Consider the following 20,314-nt stretch of genomic DNA (forward strand, 5'->3'; position numbering starts at 1 on the left):
AAAATACTGCCACTTGGGAGTCGAAATTAGTTGTGCAAAATAGGGCTTTGTAAAAGAAAAAGAAAAAAGTTTGGAAAACGGAAACGCGAAATCAGAAAGGGGTTAAAGCCATTGGATCAGATCCTGATGGTTCGCAATATTGGATGACGCTGAAACCTATATACTGATTTTTCGCTACTTTCGCTGATCCGGTAACTAAATAGTTGCTTTCTAGTTGTAATAAGAATATCTTTATCACAACATGTTGCAACAACGGGTAACATAATTTAATGGGCGATGTAACATTTTGGAGACTTTTTTTGATGAATCGTAGACACATAAGATCAGATTTCATTCAGTCTGTTGCGATGTACCGCTACTTTGGTGGAGGAATGCGAATATTCCTTAGCACTGATTTATTCCCATGCTGTGTGCCAGGTTACAGGTTGCCACAAGTTGGTAGGAGTAGACGGGCACAGGCTGTCATGTGGCTTGTGGCGGTGGTTCCCCCTTCGGGTTGAGGGTGGACTCTCAGCCCCTGCGGCACAGCATGGGTTAATGTGAATCAGCCTTTGTGAAGGCTTTGCTAACCTCCCCCTCCTCTCAGCCTCTCCTCCTCCTCCCCCCTTCCCTCCTCCCTCCTTCTGTAGCTGTGTTGCAGGCACTGGATTCCCCCTTGCAGCCTGAGAAGGCTTCTCCCTGCATAGGGAAAGGATCAAGGATTGGGCCCAGGAGATCCACAGCCATGGACATTGCAGGTAAAGCTGGTACCGGTGGTGCCAGGCGAGGCTGAGGGATGCGGTGTGTGTGGACATGTATATAGGAGACGTGTAACATTGTATGTGTTTGTGATACATTGTATATGATTGTGATACATTGTATCGGTGCCGTGTGGAGGGGCATGGGTGCTCCGCAGCCTCCAGTGCTAGGAGTGGCGAGAAGCCTCCACGTGTGGCACCAGTTGTTTGTCTGCGTCTTGATGGGACTGGGCAGGTGAGGGGCACTTAGGCCACATCCTGGGGATAAAGTTACGGCTGCAGGCTAGAGACAGGAGCGGTGGAGAGACGTACCCTCTGGAGCCGTGCCTGGGAGAAGGCCTGAGGACAAGACGCTAATTTACGGGGCAGGGGTGTCAGCTCCTTTAGGGTGAGGGGTAATAATTTCCATGACATAGACTATAGTGGCCAGTAAAGTCCCCCCCCCCCCCCTCCCCTCAAGTTAGGCGACTACCCCTGTTTTTCGGATGTAATGGGTCCAGCAGTCAGTCCTACTCCGAATCTGCGTAAATGAATGGGACGGTGAAGGTGCCCCCTCTTCTGTCTTTGGGGGATTAATAATATGCCTGGAATTTACAGCGTAAAAGGGGTTTTCTGACGTGTTTGCCAGACGCCATAAATAGTGATATCAAGTGGTGACTTCGGGTCACACTCTTTTATTGGAATATCCCTTTAACTCCATCAAAACCTCTATATGGTATAACATCTGTATGGAAAATTCGACACCAGTGATGCTGCTGGATGTTCTCACTCTCTTCCCGGATCCTAAAAATATTGCAATATTTCATCATTTGTATATGCACAATTAGATTAGGTATGGGGTGAGAAATCCAAAAATGTTCTCGTTTTAGATATCGGAAATAAAGAAGCAATTCTGTCATAAAAGTAAACACAATGTGGTTGTGACCGATTATAAGGGGGCTTTATAGTGCCCATGGGGTAGTCACAAAAGTATTAATAGACCCTGAAAAGTGTCCACAGTTATTTAGGGTTTATTTAAGTGACCACACAGGATTTTATGTGTTTTTGTGGAACCTCTTCTAGCCATGACTGGTGGTTGTCATCTGTATCGGAGCGATACTAACTTAGAAAGTTTAATGCACTTCTCAATTTATATGAAAAAAAATTGCAGAAATTATGTGAACGCTGCCGGTTAAAGGTTTTTTTTTTTCAATATGGATATTTATGGTGTATCCCTTTAATTCCATATCTATAGGATCCATAAAATAGGCCAATCTTATTTGCATGAAAGAGAGTTGTTCCCTCATGTCTGAATGTGGTTTGATATTGGATAGATCTTTTATTTTGGGCTTGAAGACCCCTTTAATTAACGTAGGTGCTGGGCATCTATCAGACATTTACGGTTATCCTGTGGCAACAAGATTTAAGGATTTTTAAAATATCTTTCTTTATTTTAATGGTGGAAGCAGTGAAGGTGACCACATATGGCCTGAGGAACATGGACCTCACATTGGTCTCATACCTTGGTTCCACCAAAATTTGTTCAGTCTGGAGTATGAGGCCAATGTGAGGTCCACGTTCCCCCTGGTCATCTTTTCTGCTGGCACCTTTAAGATAAAGAAAAAAAATCCTTTTCCGTCTGTAGTGATTTATTATAATTCGTTATGAAATGTATTTGGGTCACGGACGTATCTGGCCTAGAACTTGCGCCTTGTGTTTTGTATGGGCCCCTTGGATATAGAAGACTCACATTTTGAATGATCCCATCTCCATTTCTGTATTTAAAATGGGTAATGGGGTCATTGGGGAGATTTATCAGATCTGTCTGTGGTAAAACTGTTCTAGTTTTACATGGCAACCAATCAGAGCTCAGCTTTTGTTTTTGTTTGTTTAATAAAATGCTGTGGGAAATTGAAAGCTGAGCTCTGATTGGTTGTCATGCCAGCTGAAACAGTTCTGCTCCCAGGGACCTCTGATAAATATCCCACAATGGATCTTATTTTGGGGGGCAAAAATTAACTACCCTAATGGCCCAGTATGATTATGTCATGCCGCCCCCTCTTTTTATGTAAACTACTTATGGGGACCTATAGTAACTTTTTGGACTGTTGCTAATGGGAATAGTGGATATGTACTAATTTCATGTTCCTTAAAACTAAAACTGTCTCCTGGTGGAGTCTGAATGGCCCCTAAACCCTCATCTAGGCACAAAGCAGGGATTAGAGGTGATAGACTTGCAAATTTTATACACCCTTGTGAAAAGGCCTGTAATCTAAGAAAAACCTTGCCCTGGGGGTAGTCTCTGAGAATGCATGTTAGTGACAGTATGGTTGGCCTCTACTTGTACAGTGTACAAGTAGCTCGGTGTCGAAATTTCTAGATTTTACCTACTCAAAATCACATAATGTCCCAGTTATTACACATCACTTTCATTGATATATAACACAAAGAATAAACTGTAGTCAGTTGTCCTCATTAAGGCAATCGATGACTATAACTAATAGAGTAGATCCACAATTGGCCAAATTTTTTTGTTTTTAAAGGATTAGATCTACATCTGTAGAATAGAAAAACAAGAAGTAGTGTTCCTTGGTCTTCACAGGTGTCTACTCCCTGGTCTTCCTTAGTCCTGTTGCCCTACAGAGAGTTTGTTCCCATAAATTCACCCTATGCGCAAGTAGGATTTGCCGAACCTAGAGATATCTCCGCATGTTTAGTAGTTATAGGTTTGGTCCGGTATATCCTTCATGGGCACATGGGAACAAACTCGCTTGTGGGCAATGGGCCTAAACACAATAGGACACTTGCTTCATGTAGTCATTGACCAAACAGGGTCAGGTCTCTAGTGATTGGTGATGGAGCCCTAGAATTTAAGACCACATCATAGTTTGGTATCATCCGTCTGGCATTTGGAGACCTTGTCCCTGTTTTGGGTGGATGTTGAGCCTTCGTTGTAACTCCAGGTTGAGATATCATAAGAGTCAAATTATCTTTAGCCTTTCTGTCATATTTTCCAGAAATTGTTCTGGTTTCTTGCACCATGGCCAAAAACATTGGTTCTTCGTATCATGGTAAGATGTAAGGTCCCCATACTTTCTTCAGGGCCTAATCATAATGGTGGTTGTCCCTTCTTGAGGAATACACCTTATCATATGCGTTGGAGTAGATCTAATGATTGTCATAGTTTGCACCAAAAAAAAAAAAAAAAAACAAACACCTTCCACCACATTTATCAAGGGTTTTTTTACTCATTTTATTGACATTATGACTAAAGGGGTGTGGCTTTGATAATGGGTGTGGCCTGTATTGAGCCAAAATAAAATTACATCTGAACGAAATACTAGGAGGTGCAAAGTTAGACTAGACCTACATGTGCCAGATTTTTGATCCAGATAAATCCTGTCTATATTACAGGTAGATTCGGTCAAGCTGAGATTTCATATCCGTTGGGAATCTGTAAATTATAGTGCTGACCTGAATCACCTTTGGGTCTTCCCTGGGAAGTTTGGCCAACAACCCAACTGGACCATGTCGGCTTAATACTTGTGACCCTTATGGGGATCCATCCCTGTGTTATGGGTGTGCTTCTTCTTTGAATGATATATGTTTGTACATGAGACCAGGTCTTTAGGGTAGAAATGATCAAAACATAAAACACTTTTAAGATGTTTTAAAGTTAACCTAAATTTTGTAGGACAATGTGTACTATAAAATATTTTTATCTGAATAACATTATAAGTCATTTTAGTGGACATCTATGTAGGACCCAACATGTTTAGCAAGGCACATTGATTTCAATGGGTACCGTGTAATGCTTGGCTTCCCCTGTGGAGGCGCTGCAGGGACTTTGATATCCAAAAATGTAACTGAATATAGAAGTCCCTGAGCTGTCATCTAATATAATGCCTGCTAAAGGTACACTCCAGTGTGTTAATGTTCAAGACAATTGTGTTCGGTGAACCCTTGTGTCATGCCCTGCCCCCTTAGGTCTTGCACTAACATTTACACTTTTGTGTGAAATGTCCCTTTTTAATATTCTCCGTTGTTAGTTTTCTTATCTACAGAAGATAATGGGTCATAACTATCCGTAGTGGATATTATGGGCAGTATGACTGGTAGCCCAGGACCCAACCCTTCTAGGCGGCCCATGGCCACCCAAACCACCCACCAAATTTTATACGGAAAAGGACCTTCACTGGTCCTGTTCTCATCACATGTACATAAGAACCATTTCAGGGCCTTTGAATGTTCTCCAAAGGTCCTGAAACCACAGATTGAGAGCAGGCAGAAGGGACGCATCCTCCATTCTCCAAGAAGTTGGAAGTGATTCCAGACTTGTAGGGGCTATAATATTCTTACAGCCCAGGGCATATGACAATCTAAATCTGCCCCTAACCATCTTCTACTGCTGTGTCAGTCTGCAGTGGAATTCTATTCATTGAAATTAAAAGATTCTGTATATTCGTTACGTGATCTATTATATCATACTTTCATTATTTGTGATGAATCTTGATTAAGATGAATGAAAATAGAAAAATTTGAATATACCCATCGTTAAGCAATCCGTCACTGCTAATTAAGTAAGTGCCCCCTCCCCTCCCTCCGAGGGGCTGTGACCCTATTCCATTTTTGGCTCTGACATTTCATATTCCAGGCTTGTCACAATCGGAGCCAACACCTTTTTGTGTGGATTCCATATAAAGTTCTTTGTTCAGCGTCTCGGGTGTATTGTTCTTCAATGTTCGGTGCCGCCGAATATATTTGCTCTGTTTAAATAAAGGATGATAATTTGTGTCTCAGTCAAAAGCTACAGTGTGCGGCGGTGACAGCCGCGCTCGGTACAGACCTTATGAGAATCCGGCAGTGTTTAGAAACGCACTCTATGAAATCTAATGCTTTTGCATCCCAGAGGCAATTATGGCATTTAAATCCTTTTACGGCACAGCATTACGGGTCCGGCACTGACGTGACTAACAATTTTTCCAGCTTTGTAAGCCGTTTGCTGAGGCTATTATGAAGAATAATAGAGGAGGAGGCCTGGGTTTCTTCTGGGAGAGCGAGGTATCTATGTATTGTCTGTGCAGATATCTCCGTCACCAGATGGAAGCACAAGGTGAGTTATTTAGGGAGAGCGAGACTTTTTGCCGGTCTGAGCGGAGCGCGTTCTGCAGCAGTCATTAGCTGCCTGGGGCAGATGTGCATTATACATGGAATGTGCTGGAGACTGGTTAGCGCAGCTGTAGGTTATGTCTGGGAATTTTTTTTTCAATTAAAATGTGTGTGTAGCATTGTTCCTACAAATAACTTTGTCCAAATAGGGGGCATGTTTTCGAGAAAAAAAAAAAGTAATGCTTCTATCATCCCTTGTTGGTGGAGAAACAATGTTGAGAAAATAATTTTGCTGAGGAAAATGTCAAAATTAGACATCATGGCAAGTATGACACTGGCAGGTTGTATCGGTGAAGCCAATGCTAAGGTGCACCAGCAGGGAGAGATAGTGGGAGAAGAGTCCGGGAGCCACTAGACATGACGGTCTTAAGAGCAGAGAATTTGTAGTGGTAGTGAGAGGTATGTCCATAGTGTTGTGGCCTCAATACAAGTATCTAACAGTAGGACAGTATTAGATAGACCACCCCTATTGTCCGTGAGCCACTAGACATGACGGTCTTAAGAGCAGAGAATTTGTGGTGGTAGTGAGAGGAATGTCCATGGTGTTGTCGCCTCCATAGAAGTATATAACCGTAGGAGAGCATTAGATAGACGACCCCTATTGTCTGGGAGCCACAAGACATGACCGTTTTAAAAGCAGAGAATTTGTGGTGGTAGTGAGAGGTATATCCATAGTTTTGTGACCTCCATACAAGTATCTAACAGTAGGACAGCATTAGATAGAGTTGTCTAGCAAACAATGTATGGCTTATATTGTCCAAGAAGTGCCCCACCCCTACACTTATATTGACCCCTTTCCGGTTCAATGCCTCTTCTGCTTCCATTGTCCATGGTTCTCCAAGGCCCAGTCTTGGGCCGTGGCCCAGTGGTTGAGGAACACTGAGATAGACGACCCCTATTGTCTGGGAGCCACTAGACATGACCGTTTTAAAAGCAGAGAATTTGTGGCGCTAGTGAGAGGTATATCCATAGTGTTGTGGCCTCCATACAAGTATCTAACAGTAGGACAGCATTAGATAGACGACCCCTATTGTCCGGGAGCCACTAGACATGACCGTTTTAAAAGCAGAGAATTTGTGGTGCTAGTGAGAGGTATATCCATAGTGTTGTGGCCTCCATAGAAGTATCTAACTGTAGGACAGCATTGGCTATACGACCCTTAGGGTGGAGATCAGTGGAAAGTCAATGGCAGCCTTGTGGTCCATTCTCTTCATAATTATATCAAGTGAATGCTCAACTTCAGCGGGTCAACTTTACGAACAATCCCATCATCAGCCTGTTAGACTAAACTGCTCTATAAGACGACCATGTGGTGATGGAGATTCCCAATCTTCTACCATGCAAATGTTTCCCTGTTCATTAGTTGTAAGAATACAGGGCGCATCACAATGACCTAAGAAAAAAGAGAAATAATGGGGGCATCATTTTGAAGAGTTTTTAGAGTTAGAGAGTTTCTAAGAATTCTGGGAAAAACTCCAGAAGGGGCAGGGGTTTTACAAAAAAGGAGAGAAGTAGTCAGAATTTCCTGGTTGGAGTGAGGTCGAGCAAGGAGGTTTGGACCTAGGGACACCCTTGTCGCTTTCCACATAGGGTTTTCTGGAATGCCTGGAAAAGCCATCTAATTTTCCTAATTTTATATTGAACTGATGTGTGGCTGAGGTGACCTTATATCTGTGTAGTCTCTATATTTGAGTAGATATGATCCTCCATGTTCCTAGGTGGAGAATCTAGACGACCACTGTTGGCAGATGGAGGTCTAGATCCCTAGAGCAGACCCGATATTCAGTTCGGTTTCTGTCTGGACATATTGTTGGTCCAACAATCATTCAGGCAAATTTATTCCGCTAGCTAATATGTCCAGGACGCATGGACCAAACCCCCAATGGAAACATCGGGGCCACTCATCTCTAATTAAAGGACATATGGAAAAGGGGTTGTTTTGATAAAGTTTCCTAAAAAACTTCCAGTTTCTGAATAACTCCCATGAAACATGTATGTAAACCAGATCTATCTCGTTTTGATAAAATTTTACATTTTGTTTCCAAACGCTCATTAAAACCTGAAGAATACCAGGTACAGATCAGAAATTCCAAAATGTAGTTTGAGGAAGTCTTCTTATCTTTGCTTCTATTACGGCTACAGACATAGTAAATGTTAATGTAGGACGGGTCACTTAGGTCTTACACACGGCTTTTTCTTCGGGTAAAGAATGCTGTGTCCAGATGTTAGGTGTAAGGCTACAGGGAATAATGAAAGCACTAAAGCATTTTTTTTTTATTTTTTTTTTGTGTAGTGTTTTTTTCTTAATGTGGGACGGAGAAAAAAACTTGACTGAAAGAAGTTATAAGAAATGATAAATTTCATGTCATTTTTGTATTTCTAAAAAAAAATTAAGAAACATAATAACACGTAGTAATACAGCCTTACTAATTTAGGCTCCATTTACACAAACGTGAGCGGGACGTATGTACACCCGTACATCCTTCATGCATAGACATCAATAGCTGCATGGAACGTTCCGTTGAACGGAAAGTGAGCTCACCGTTCCGTAGTGGCAAAGAGAGAGAGCATGTGCTATCTACGGCCATGTTTATGGCCGTGCAGCATTGTTTTTTGGAAAGACGGGGGGTCGTCCCTCCTACTATTCAACGCGGCTCACGTTTGCCCGCACAGCTATGGGCATACGTTCTTGTAAATGCAGGGTTATACTTTACAAATGATTGTATAGGTGACAGCTGCAAACTTGATTGGGTCTGAATGATGCCCCCATCCACTAGCTTCTGGGACAGAATCCTTACTTCCCACGCTTTAGTCTCACATCACTTGAGAAAGGAGTCTTCTCTACTCCGAAACGCGTTGTGATCCGAGATTATCAATAAATGTTATCCTTAATATGACGTATCGTTTCTGAACTTGGGTGTGCGCCGCAACAGACAACTCCTGACCTACTTCTGCCCATCCACAAGACAGCATCCAATAGATGGAGCAATAGTTGGGCTAGAACCCTCTCTGATGCCATTCAAAGTCTTTTGCTCTGACGGGGTTAGCCAAGTGTTGTACATAGCTCTCCCCTCAGTCCTATAGAAATGGTTCAGTCTGATCGCCTTCCCATTTCACGATTTCATTTTCACTTCAACATTTAATGGGGCACATGACCCCCATTCAAGGGATTTTTGGAGGTCCCTTTAGTCAGACCCACAGTAATGTAGTGATAACTTGCTATGGCATACCCCTTTAAGGAATGAGTATAGGTGGCAATCAAATCCGGCAGGGCTGTGGAAAGTGACCATAGTCCAGGAGTGGTGTTAAATTACAGATATCGCCTCTTGTCCTAGAAGGCCGCTATTAAATCATTCTAGAGAGAGAGACAATAGACTCTTCCAGTTTTATGTCATGCTCTGTGACTCGGGAAATGACTTGTACAATGGTAGCATTGGTAATGAGAAGGGTGCAGAGGTGTGGGGCATCACTGCGAAATAACCAATGCAAGGGTTGTCAAGTGAACTGCCCTTCAATTTTTATCAATTTTAGGCCTATATATCCTGCAAATCCCTGTACAGTTAAAGATCCCAAATATATAATATTAAAGGAAATATGTTAAACTGGTCTTAAAAGGGGTTGTGCTGAAATTTTTAGGAAACTTGAGAAAGTTTGTAAAGTTCTAAAATAATAAATTCTAAATCTAAATTACATATGAAGTCTCCCACATCATTCACTCTAGTAATGTTGACTTTTAAATATAACTATTGTTATTTATTTTTTTTATTTATTTCCCCCAACCGTTCTTTACGGTAGGCCTCCTTGGTGTAGACTATGAAATTCTAGCCTCCATTGTGTGAGCCTCGTAAATTCCTCCTGATGTCGAAAAAATCTCCCACGACAGCTGTGTATGTGGGGTTCAATGATTTTCTTATCTCTACCGGTTTATGTTTGGGTTTTTCCTCCTTTTTAGAGGATTTTTATTTTGTCTTTTACATTTACAATGGCCGAGTTTGTGTCTAAACAGTTCGGCATTGGGGGAGGGGGATCCTCACCTGTCTGCGGCTCACAGCAGGATACAGCAAATTCCGACTAGTGCTCAGTGCTGACAGCCTGTCTTCCAGACATCTTCCCCAGGGAAAAGGGGGATAATCTTTCCAGGTATCCGGAGAGATGAGCAGATGCTGGTAAACATCACCTCTACAAATGAGAGGTTCCCCAGTGACTTGCTGTGCGAGGAGCCACAATTTCAAAGCCTAGTGAGATGTATCGAGACATTGTGGTCTAACGGCCTGGACTGTAAAGAGTTGACTAGTATGTTTTTTTTGTTTTTTTTTTACATCTAAGAGTTAATTATTTTTTTTACTTTTAGATACTTCTTGGTTTTATAGTGATGTGCAAGGAGACATCTTATTTAATTTTCTTTTTAGATTACTTTTGTTATGGTTTTTGACACTGGTTGGCTGTTATCATCATGATTCATTCAGGATTGTTGATGAAAATCTGCAGTAAATTGCAGTAGTTCTAAAATCCATGACTGCCATGTTTGTTCATAGAAATTGGCATTAAAGGGAACCTGTCACCAGGAGACCCATTTTTAGCTCTCCCCCAGTCCCCACAGAGCATTGTATATACGCTGCCAAAGTGTTTTTGTATTAAAAATTGGTTTTACAGAAAAAAGATATGTTATATTATACCTTTCTTTAGCATCTCATGTGTGACTAGGCAGTTGCCTTTTGGGAGGAGCTGGAAAGGAGCAGTTCCCCCCCACCCTTGGGGAACAGCTTCTCCATGTGACCTTTTCAAATATATGAAAACACCCATCACTGGGCTTAGCGACGCCCCCTGCTCCTCTACAGCCAATCCCGAGTGAGGGGAGTGATTCATATATTTGAAAAGGTCACATGTTTCCCAAGGGTGGGGGGGGAACTGCTCCTTTCCAGCTCCTCCCAAAAGGCAACTGCCTAGTCACACAGCAGATGCTAATGAAAGGTACAATATAACATCTCTTTTTTTCTGTAAAACCAATTTTTTTATACAAAAACACTTTGGCAGTGTATGTACTATGCTCTGTGGGGACTGGGGGAGTGCTAAAAATGGGTCTCCTGGTGACAGGTTCCCTTTAAGCTGCAGATACAAAACATTTTTTAAATCTGGCCCAGTAGGACTTTTTCATCTGGTACAATAATACCCAACCCCCAACAGACAATGCAGAAGTTGGTGGGGTCTTTGATGTACTGTTAGGCTAGATTCATACGAACATATGCCTGCCAGGCCGTAGCCGGTCTGGCATATGTCCGGCGCAATGGAGCGGAGTAGTTGTGACCCCTCCCATACAGATGCACGGTGTGCAAGCCATGCACACAGGGAAAGATGGAACATGTCCTATCTTTTCTCTGTGTACAGAGTGTCTCCATTGTACGTCTTTCTTCTCATTCATTTTTGTGATTATTATTTTTGTGATGAATTAGTAAAATTTATTCAATATTCATAATTACCTTGTGAATATACTATTTACTTGAACTTACACTTTTCGGATCTGATAATCTTAGAGCATAGGATTTAATAGTGGCATTCGAATCAGTTGCCCTTATCCTCGGCTCCCCACCTGTTCGGAGTGGTACGTTGTCATGTGGCGCCCATTGCTGTCTGTGGGGGATGTATGTACGTTCGGAAGCTTGCTTATGTTCCCCATACAGTCGTGTGAATGCAGCCTTGTGCCCTGGCATCTGTTGGAAACAGTATGGACCAGAGCAGAATGGAGACTTTCATCATCTACCCCCCCCCCTCCAAAATCCAATGAAGATATGACTATAGCCTCATATTGGGACAAGTTTTTAGAAGTTTATCAGAAGCTCCGGTCCATGCCCTTGTTTGTTTACAGGTGCATGGAAGTTGTGCCGTGGAACACTTTCCGGCCGGCCGAGGCGGCCAACCATGATCAACCATCACCATGTGATGGTGCTGAGATATGGGGATGGGTGGGCGTGGCCGGCCTCCTCAGCAGGCTATAGGCTGTACTGAACGCAGCTTCTGTACCCCTGTAAACAAAGAGGGGCACGGACCGGAGATATGGCGGCGCAGGACATAGAGAAGGACCGCAGAGGTAATACAACTTTATTTTTTTAAGCGGCCCTATCCCGGCCACATATGTATTTTTCTTTTGTCTTGAACAACCCCTTTGCGTTTACATCACAAAAAATTTGCCAAATTTGCATAATTTTTGGTTCCTGCTCCCTTTTGTGTCTAAAACCCCCTTGATATATGCATTGATTTTTGGTTCGGACAGATTGATAAATTCGCTTCATTGTTTTCCATGTTGTGGAGAGTCCGATGTGTCTCGGGCTAAGGATTCTGATGATCTTTATTGGTCGAGAATGTTAGATCTTGAAGTGAAGTGGTATAAGTAGTGGGGTTAACATTGCTACATTATTAATTTATTTCATAAAGCACATATATATGTTCACACAATGAAGTATGCCTGTTATTGCACACACCCCCCAAAAATTGGCAATTTTAAAAAAAATTTTTTTAACATACACTATATTGTGTAGAACGCAGTAGGTGAAGACATTTCGGGTGAGAAGAATACTAAGCAGATGCAGTTTGAGGAGCTTGTCATTACCTCAGCATCCCCTGGGTAGAGACTCGGAAAGTGGTGATTGTAGAAATTACGACAGTGTGATATCTTTCATTATTCGGCTATGGGGAATCTCCAGTAGAGGAAGCGATATAGATACAATATGGATTCCGTAGAGTAGCCGTGATGGAGGGGGGGGTGCTATTTTTTTTTTTTCTTGTATGCCTTCTCCGTGCTACAGATGAAGAATGCAGTGTGTGGGCTGAGATCTATCCTAATCTTCCATGTTTCAGTAAAGTGGAACAAGTATTAAATCTACCGAGATAAAACGGGAGCTGTTGAGCTGCTAAGGAGTACAGAGTCTTCTGTTCTGCTTCTTATTTTGGGTCAGTGATTTCTTTCTGCCACGTGTATTATGAGAGCTTATGATTACAGAAAGTTCCGAAATTGTTATTTGTGGATAAAAACTAATAATTTTTTTAAAATCTTTTAATTTTTTTGTTAGACGGACAGCATAAAAATAATCTGATCACAGTTAAGATCTGCATCAATCAGTTATGATCTGCAGGGAAACCCAAAGGAAAGTACTTGATTTCCCTACAGCACCTCCAGTGGAGAAAGAAGGCATTGCATGGTGTCTGTTTATCACAATATCAGTTTTGTAACCTACAAGTGTCTTGGGTCCTCCAGAAGGGTTATAGTTGTAGCGGTAGAATGACTAAATGGGGCATTTCGGTGTTATCCAAAACTGATTACCACCTTGAACCCTATACAATGAAGTTAAAGGGATTTTATGGGCTTACCAATAAAGTATAAAGCTAAAACCTACTTGCTTTGTCCAGGCTCAGTTTTGGTCCCAGAGCATCAATGCTGAGGATCTGCTGCAGCTGAGAATAGTGACATCATGGCTGAACATCACCGTTGTGGCTTGAGTCCAGCAGTTGACTGTGGTGGTCCCGAGTCTTGTCTCTACTCCACTTCCAGCCACGTCGGGACCATTAACAGAAAGAACAGGACATGCACCGCTGGACAGGCTTACTATATTTTTATGTTTTTTGTTTTTTTTTAGTTTCCCCAGCTCTATCCTACCAAAGGTTTAGGAAAGTTGTTGGTCAAGATCAACATGACTAGTTGGAGGGAACATGCTACTAATTCAGGTCCCCAAAAACTCCGGTTGGCTAAGGTTCATGAGCCACAAACCTGGTAGAGCTCTACCTTGTAATCGGTTGATGGACCACCGATGTCTCTCAAATGGAGTTTGTCTTGGCTATCCCATTGTCAGTTTTGTTAGGAACAAAAACCTGTATAATGGATCCCTGACATGACAAATGATTATCGAAAAAACTATCTAATTGTGATTATAGATGAATTCCTAAATTGATAATTTATCCTGCAGTCTGACGGAACAGAACAAGATGTTTTCTAATGTGAAATGTGGCGGATGCCCAAATGTGTTTCTCCAACTTTAGATAAATCACTATATACATTGATTGTTGCAAAATCGGGAACCATTTCGTAAAGGGAAACGCTGCTTCCTTAATATCATTATTTGATATTCCGGGTAATGATGGGATGTCTTGTAGGGTGTCCCATCACAGCCATATTGATATAGGAGACTGTCATGTCTGGATCCTGGACTGCTGTTTGAGTAGCGACTGGGAAAATGTACATCAATGCTTTGGGTCCAAGCTGTTGTCACTCAAACGCAGTAAGGGCCCAGAGTTTGATATCTCCTATATGATGGGGTTCAGTTGAGAACCCTCTTAAAGGTAGTCTTCCCAAACTAAAATCAAGTAAAAACTGAATTTTATAGGGCACTTTAAAAGCTTTCTAGTTGTGTTTCTTTGTTTCCCTGTCATTGTAGAGAAAATTCTGTATTTTAATTATTTGCAAATAACATTTTGTGTGCACCATGGGCAGGACTGTGTTTGATGGTGCACTGGTTTTACTCTTTCTACACAACCAGGGCCGGTACGAAGGGTGGGAAAACTAGGCAATTGCCCAGGGCTCCTGTCCTAAAGTGTCCTCTGCCAAAAGACTTGTGTGGTGAAAGGATTATCCACACTTGTACACCAGTCTTTCCAGTACAAGCCTTAAATTAGTGTAATTATTGTAATTACAAGCCAGTAATTGCCCCTTCACACCATCTCCACTGTACGTTGGCAAGGAGGGGCGTGAAGAAGGGTGCGGTCGGCAGACTAGTTATAGCCTGGGAACAAGGAACCCGGCAGGGCTTGGTGTAGAAATGTCTGCCAGGGTAGCCAGAGCCTCTTGATGTATCCAGCAGAGTGGTGGGGAGCACAAGTGCCAACGTATGAGAACTGACCCCCATTGTTTCTATAACACCCATGGGTGAACGTGTAGCGGCAGCTAACTAATTTTGGCAGAAGCTCTGTCCGCTGTCAGTGTAGTAATACTCCTGCTGTTGCCTGTGGAGTCCAGTGGCAGCGCTATTTCCTATCTATAGATCTCTATATCTATGGATCTATAATAAATTTCCTTTTTATCTCCTCTCCATCGTTTTATCTATCTCATATTTGTATTATACTGTATCTATCATGTATATTTACTCTATCTATCTGTATATCTATCTTTCTATGTCTCTCTCGCTCTTATATCAATCTATCTTGGACATAACTACTGTCTGGAAACTACAAAGAGCGCTATTGTTCAGGGCAACAGGGAGCGCGATTACATAATGTGACTATTCATAAGATATTTTTGGGTCCCACTTTTTTAATTTTTGCCCAGGGCCCAACTTTGTCTAAGATCGGCCCTGTACACAGTCCATACCACGGAGCACTGTCCCTTCACGTTGACGTGTAGACAGATACCGCTAGGAACAGCCATGTTTCTGTTGTACTGAACGAAAAAACCTAAAAAACTGAATGAAAGGTTAGCAGGAAACAGGACAGATATTCAATGGAAACAGCCCTACACAAGAAAATAGTAACTTTTGGACTTTACTTATTTACTTCAGTCTCAAAAATCATTACAGATCTGCTAGATGTCCATTGATGTCTTGGGACTTTTAATGACTTCCGGTATTTGAGTAAAAAATTAGACGGAAGCTACGAAACATTTTTTTTTCTGTGTAAAATAATAGAAGTGATAGAAACGGACACTTGCATTACAGATTAGACGTCCATTGACCTCAATTAACATTTTAAAGGATATGGTAGTCATCCATTATTATTTTTGTTAGTGGACGCCCAAAACCAGGTGTGAACTGGCTTAAAGTGGTTGTCCAAGAGGATAAAAAAATGAAAGGTGGCTCAGAGGGGACTGGTTTAAAAAAAAATAAACACTTATCTCCGCTGACTGTCATTTCTAGATCCTGGACTGCTGTTTTTGAGTAGCAACTGGGAAAACGTACTTCAATGCTTTGGGTCCAAGCTGTTGTCACTCCAAGGCGGTAAAGACCCAGAGTTTGAAATCTCCTATATGATTAGGTTCAGTTGAGAACCCTCTTAAAGGTAGTCTTCCTAAACTAAAATCAGGTAAAAGCTGAATTTATCTCCTCGGTCCCTCCCATCACTCCGGTCCGTGCCCCAAGAAAACAAACTGGGGCATGGAAGCCACACAGTGTTCAGCTTACGGCCGGCCGAGGTTGAAGGCCACGACCACCTGTCCCTATTCCCAGCGTTGTATCATGCAGGTCGGTAAGGCAAGGCCGGTCAACTCGGGTGGCTGGAAGCTGAACGCAGCATGGCTATCACGCCCCTCTTTGGGGAACTGACCAGAATGAGGGCAGCGCAGGAAGCCGGAAGGGACCGTAGGTAAGTAATAATAATAATTTCTTTATCTATAAAGCTCACGCAGCACTACACAGGGCTTTCCAATTCAGTTCCTGTCCCCAATGGGGCTCACAATCTAATCCACCTACCAGTATGTTTTTGGAATGTGGGAGGAAACTGGAGGACTCGGAGAAAACCCAAGCAAACACGGAAGTGTTTTTATTTTATTTTTTTAACCAGCCCCCTTCCGGCCGTTATTCAGTTTTTTATACTCTCGGACAACCTCTTTAATAATTTCAGAGTGGACACTTTAAGCATGGGCAGGGACACAACTCCAACTGGTAACACCCACTTGTAACATTTATTCATAAATTTCCGGCATGACTAAAAGAGGAATAATGCAGCACACAGTTGCCGTTGCAGAATTCTTTAGTAAAGAATATAAACTGATCCGGTTCTGATAGCTGATGGCTGGTTAAGAATAGGGTAGTCTCCAGCTATTGGGCTGCACTTGCTGATACACTACAAGCTCTTCAGAAATATTAAAGATCTTTAAAAAAAAAGAATAAAATAATAAAAAGAAGTATAATTTTTTTTTCTACTCTGTGCAAGATGACATTTTATCTCTTCGATTTGAGTACTGTGGAGCAGATAGTGTTTCCGCTCCATGCGAGGCGGTCTTCTAAAGCATGAAAGGCAAAGCAGGCTATTCTTGGCATTATCCTCCTAACTATTGACTTCCTACAATCTGAAATTTCCATTCACGCTCCGCAGCCAATCCGGAATATTTCAGACCATATCTGCTCTATAGGTTTAGATATGCATTTTCCCGATTCCCGAAGTACCAGTTCACGCACAGTTCACACATCTAATGGGGCTTGGTTAATTGACAAGGAACACAGTTTCCACTGTATCCATCTTCCCAGTCTAGGAGTCGATCAACGGCGGCAACACTTTCCAGATATTGCAGGCGCCCAACCGTGTGTCTTCTTTGTGATAAGACGTGCGGAGGAGGGGGGTTAAAAAATTCATCTTGTGGATGCTTGCTGTGTGATAACAAAAATAATCAGCCTTGGGCATTGTTGCTCTAGCATCTTCCATCCGATGGCGGCCTGGAACTAATTGCTGCCGGTTGTGCTCTGGCATTTGATGGATTTGCATGCTGTAAATGCCTTAAATCTTGCTTGAAAATAGAACGTAGTGGGGGTGGATATTCCGACTTTAATGATGTACTTGATAATGGATGAGGAACTTAGAGAGTTAAACATCACCCCCTTCCGTCCTTGAGCAGACCAGACACAGGAATGGTGAGAGGTTGTACAATGGCCGGTATTGTTAGTGATCCCTACAAATATTACTTTACAGGGATCTATGAAAGTGATGACCAGGGGATAGTTTTCACGGCAAAGCGTGAAGAGAAAAAGGTTAAGAAAAGACTCTACGTGTCTGACCCATCCTCGGGAAGGATGATGACTTTGAAGGATCTCCTCTCCTCGAGATCTCGGGCTACTTGTTGGTTAATTTATTTCCTACTTGGTATACGCTGACAACATATTCTGTAGTTCTGTACAAATCGTGTGTTCTTTTTGCTGGTTTTCCATTTAGCTTGCTTGTTTCAAAGGGGGTTTCCAGAAATCCTGGAAGACTCCATGGGGCCCGGGCAATGGCTAAGCAAATAAAACTCAAAAAATGCAGTTTCAATATTATGTCGTAAGTAATTAAATTACGGGGCTAATTATTGTAGCCTGAGTAAGTCTGTACCGTCACCTGGCAATTCCTGTCCAACTGGAAGGGAACCGCAGACCACTGTGAAGTGTGCACACTACCCTGAAGTTTAATTGGCAGCAGTCTAAGCTGAGCTTCGGGTCGGGAAGTATGTTCCATATTTGGAGCACTTGGCCAGTTCCTCAACAGTGCAGCTAAGCTTCAGTGAGACCAGTGAAGGTGGCCAAGATGTGGTCATGCTTAAACACCACTTTACCTCATGTTTTATGTGTATGTAAGTGTGGGGGGAAAGGATATTAGGTAATTTACCAATATACATCTACTAATAGTTCTGCTCTACTTTTTGATATGTAAAGTGAAGCCTCCTGTCTTTTACAAGAAACTGGTTGGTTCCTACAACCCAACCGTAAATTGTAAATCTCTAACCTTTCCAGAACTCTTACCATACCATTTTTGGGGGGCAAATATCAACTGTATGCAGGGCCTGTTTTAGACAAAGTGGGGCCCTGGGCAAAACTTAAAGCGGGGCCCCAATATAAAACTATTTTTGAACCGTCACATTCAGTAAGATATATAGATGGGAAATACAATACACAAATTATAGGAGATAGACAATTAGACAGATAATAATAATCTTCACCCGGGCATTCAACATAGGGGTATTAAAAGAGCAATACATCCTCTGCAGGGGGCCCCTTTAGGACAGGGGGCCCTGGGCAAATGCCCGGACTGTGTGGTATGTTTGTTATAGTTTTCCCAATATACTTTGTCTGTTTAGGCAGGGTGGGGCGGGTGTGGGGGTGGCTCGTTGGACAAATTACTGAGACAATTAGAAGAAACTAGCAGACAAGCAATAAAAAGTTTTACAAAGATCTTGAAGAAGATTCCAATAAGTGAAGCCTGGCAGCAAAGCTTGTGGATTATTGCCTCCGGGGATTTTCTAACCCTGTGCTGTAGGTTATGTGAGGAATTTGGCCACTTTTGGCAACTGTGAGATAAGATGGACATAAAGATAATCTTCTCCCATAAGGAGTTTTTTTAGTCAGTGGTCAGAATCATGGTTGGCCAAGTGGTTTTCTCTTTGGTTTGTGAATGAAGAATACCTGGATTGTTACTGCAAATTCCTCTGGACCCCCTGACCTTTGACACATGACTACTACAAGATTTCTAGTACTCTACTATATACATTTAACGGATTTGGTGTTAATCTGTTTTGATTGTTCTTGATATGGAGAGATTAATTGAGGCCTACACGAAACTAGGCCTTATGTTTACATTGTAGATCCTGTTCTATAGAGTCCGGTTATATAAGTGTAAATGTGTGGGGTGTGTAGTGGCCAAGATGCCACTTAAGATCTGATGTTGGCCCTGTTGTAGTGTATTATTGTGATTTTTTTTATTTTTAGTAATTGCTATGGGCCATGAGTACAGGCAGTCCCCGGGTTACATACAAGATAGGGTCTGTAGGTTTGTTCTTAAGTTGAATTTGTATGTAAGTCGGAACTGTATGTATACTTTATCATTGTAACCCCAGCCAAATTTTTTTTGGTCTCTGTGACAATTGGATTTTAAAAATGTTGGATTGTCATTAGAACCAGGATTAACACTAAAGCTTCATTGCAGACACCTGTGATAACTGTTACATCTGATCATTGTAGCCTCAGGATAAAGTACAGTAAATTGCCAACATCCAGAGGTCCGTTTGTAACTAGGGGTCGTATGTAAGTCAGGTGTTCTTAAGTAGGGGACCGTCTGTATATTGTTCTGGTCGTGGGATATACATTGTAACACAAGTGAAGCTATGGGGACGTTGGACATTCTAGCAAAAGTTAATACCATAGGTGATGATGTTATAGTAGCCTTGGGGTCATTTGCCTGTCTTTCAGAGGCATTGCTCCTGCATGTACCTTCCTGCACTATGGACCATGGTTGACAGATCTCTGGCCTTGGGCTATGGAACTAAATATCTCTTTCTGTAACATCTCATTCACATAGGAGACCATTCAGATGTCTCCATTAGTTATCTGGATGCTCCATACTTTATTGCAAAGCCAACAAGGCTTTTAGTTTTCTTTTTTCTGGCTTGTTTTTGGAAGGATAGGTTGTTATTTTTAATGGCACCATTTAAAGGAGTTGTCTAGGATTGCAGCAGCGGATGATGACCGCACTGCAACCTATGTTACATCTTTTTCTGGACATACTGGAGCTTGTTTTTGGAAGGATTGGTTCTATTTTTTAATGGTACCATTTAAAGCAGTTGTCTATGACTACTGCAACCGGCGATGACCGCATTGCAGGCTGTGTTTACATGTTACATCTTTTTCTGGACGTATTGGAGCTCGTTTTTAGAAGGATTGGTAGTGATTTTTAATGGCACCATTTAAAGGAGCTTTGTAAGACTATTGCAA

General features: G+C 42.1%; 1 protein-coding gene across 1 annotated transcript in view; it reads left to right on the forward strand.

The window, feature by feature from the left end:
• The first annotated feature begins 505 nt into the window (after window positions 1-505).
• NDST1 (N-deacetylase and N-sulfotransferase 1) overlaps window positions 506-20,314 on the forward strand; it is a 60,267-nt gene continuing 40,458 nt past the window's right edge. The window contains exon 1 of the mRNA XM_072145578.1: window positions 506-737. The gene's annotated coding sequence lies outside the window, so the exon portion shown is untranslated. The remainder of the gene's footprint in view (window positions 738-20,314) is intronic.

The sequence above is a fragment of the Engystomops pustulosus genome, chromosome 4, assembly GCF_040894005.1.
Source record: "Engystomops pustulosus chromosome 4, aEngPut4.maternal, whole genome shotgun sequence".
Classification (NCBI taxonomy): Eukaryota; Metazoa; Chordata; class Amphibia; order Anura; family Leptodactylidae; genus Engystomops; species Engystomops pustulosus.